At 49.2% G+C, this 2,500-nt stretch overlaps 1 non-coding gene and 1 pseudogene across 1 annotated transcript; both read right to left on the bottom strand.

Annotated features, from left to right (window-relative positions):
• Window positions 1-239, bottom strand: part of LOC131291839 (large subunit ribosomal RNA) — an 11,035-nt pseudogene extending 10,796 nt beyond the window's left edge.
• A 487-nt stretch (window positions 240-726) lies between these two features.
• LOC131291844 (5.8S ribosomal RNA) lies at window positions 727-881 on the bottom strand. Its single transcript, XR_009189591.1, has one exon. It is a non-coding gene; the product is annotated as a 5.8S ribosomal RNA (ribosomal RNA).
• Window positions 882-2,500: the final 1,619 nt, after the last annotated feature.

Below are 2,500 nucleotides of genomic sequence, written 5' to 3' on the forward strand. Positions count from 1 at the left end.
CGGGCCTATCACCCTCTATGGGTTCTGAGCCACATTCAAGTTGGACTTGAAAAGCGCTAAGATGACGGATAGTGAGACGCACCAGTACACGGAATCGGATAGACGGACAGGCCGCCACCCCTACGTGCTGAGCTTCTCCCGTTTCGCTCGCAGCTACTCAGGGAATCCCGGTTGGTTTCTTTTCCTCCCCTTATTAATATGCTTAAATTCAGGGGGTTGTCACACATGAACTGAGGCTTATGTACCTTGCGGTTGTTATCGTCACATCTGGCTTGCGACTACTTTGTTTCAATGTCCAATATGTACCGTTGGACTCGGTTAACGGGCTGTTAGCCCGCGTGTGGTTTAACTCACTGATACCTTCCATTGCCCATACGCTAGTTTGTTTGTGTTCCTTTGGTCAACTTCCATACTTGAATCATTTGTGCTACCGCTGCTGCTTCGACGCTACTTTGACATCTTCGCTTCTATTTAAATAAATAAATAAGCTGAAGCTAGACATCAGTAAACACCACCACAGACACCACAAGCACGCCTTCTCCTCGTACTTCCGCCTCACGCGGGAACACGGACGCTCTAAATACTTCGAATTCCAATGCCAGTATATTGTAAACCACGGGTTCTTTAATGCTAGCGGGTCGTCGCGACCCTAGTTAACATCATGGTGCACGTCTCGTGACGGGTGTCACGGCGTAGTTAAATGTATGCGATACATTTCTCAAATATAAGCGCTCAGTCATCTGTACATCATGGTAGGTTCCCACGACGTGCAATATGCGTTCAACTTATCAATGTTCATGTGTCCTGCAGTTCACATTATGACGCGCAGTTAGCTGCGGTCTTCATCGATCCATGAGCCGAGTGATCCACTGCCGAGGGTGACTAACTTGCGTAAGCCGCCGCTGTGCGCGTATACCCGTTCCCCGTAGGGAGGAGCAAGCCGCCGCTTAGAGACGAAGCATAAAGTGTCCTCATTCCACATAGGGCAAGCTGGATGAATCCATTTTACCCAGGACGGCCGAAGCGGCGTGGACCAGGGGAGAACTGAACCTTATACTTCACACCACAGTAAGTCTACGTGTCCTCTTCCACATAGGGCAAGCTAGAACTAACTATCTTACCCAGGACTGCCGAAGCAGCGTGGACCAGGGGAGGAACACACTTTTCATGGAAACGTGAGGCATCCATGACTGCCATAACGTAAGCCGCCGCTGTGCGCGTATACCCGTTCCCCGTAGGGAGGAGCAAGCCGCCGCTTAGAGACGAAGCATAAAGTGTCCTCATTCCACATAGGGCAAGCTGGATGAATCCATTTTACCCAGGACGGCCGAAGCGGCGTGGACCAGGGGAGAACTGAACTTTATACTTCACACCACAGTAAGTCTACGTGTCCTCTTCCACATAGGGCAAGCTAGAACTAACTATCTTACCCAGGACTGCCGAAGCAGCGTGGACCAGGGGAGGAACACACTTTTCATAGAAACGTAAGGCATCCATGACTGCCATAGTGCGTAAGCCGCCGCTGTGCGCGTAAACCCGTTCCCCGTAGGGAGGAGTCAAGCCGCCGCTTAGAGACGAAGTATTAAGTGTCCTCTTCCACATAGGGCAAGCTAGAATGAACTATCTTACCCAGGACCGCCGAAGCAGCGTGGACCAGGGGAGAACTGAACTTTATACTTCACACCACAGTATTGAGTAATGTGCCCTCTTCCACATAGGGCAAGCTGGAATGTTCCATTTTACCCAGGACGGCCGAAGCGGCGTGGACCAGTGGAGGACTACACAATCATGAGGTTTGATATCGACTTGTGTGTTTCAATAGGGTACCGATGGTATGTTTTGAACCGATTTGATTTAGCCATTCTGAAGTCATCACTTGGTTGAAGCGCTGAACTAGGGAGGCATCGTTTACATATATATTGGTTTTTGCATGCTCTACAGGTTAATGTCATGAGGTTGGCTATCGAGCATGCCCAAGTGATGACTTGATTGTGTGCTTGCTTGAATTCTTCACATTTCATACCATCGGTTAGTTGTCGAATCATTCCTCGATCTAACCTTCGTTCTTGGTTCATGTATGCTCTCTTCCACATAGGGCAAGCTAGAATTAACTATCTTACCCAGGACCGCCGAAGCAGCGTGGACCAGGGGAGAACTATACTTTGTCTTGTATGCCCTCTTCCACATAGGGCAAGCTAGAACTAACTATCTTACCCAGGACCGCCGAAGCAGCGTGGACCAGTGGAGGACTATACTTTGTTCATTACACCACAGTATTAAGTATGGTGTCCTCTTCCACATAGGGCAAGCTAGAACTAACTATCTTACCCAGGACCGCCGAAGCAGTGTGGACCAGGGGAGGACTATACTTTATACTTCACACACTAGCCATACTGAAGTCATCACTTGGTGGGGGTGAACTACGGCGGTATCTATCGTTTTGGTTCGGTCTATATAGGGTCGCTTGCATGCTCATTCGAATATAATGTAATTGTGTATG

The sequence above is a fragment of the Anopheles ziemanni genome, assembly GCF_943734765.1.
Source record: "Anopheles ziemanni chromosome X unlocalized genomic scaffold, idAnoZiCoDA_A2_x.2 X_unloc_16, whole genome shotgun sequence".
In the NCBI taxonomy this organism is placed as follows: Eukaryota; Metazoa; Arthropoda; class Insecta; order Diptera; family Culicidae; genus Anopheles; species Anopheles ziemanni.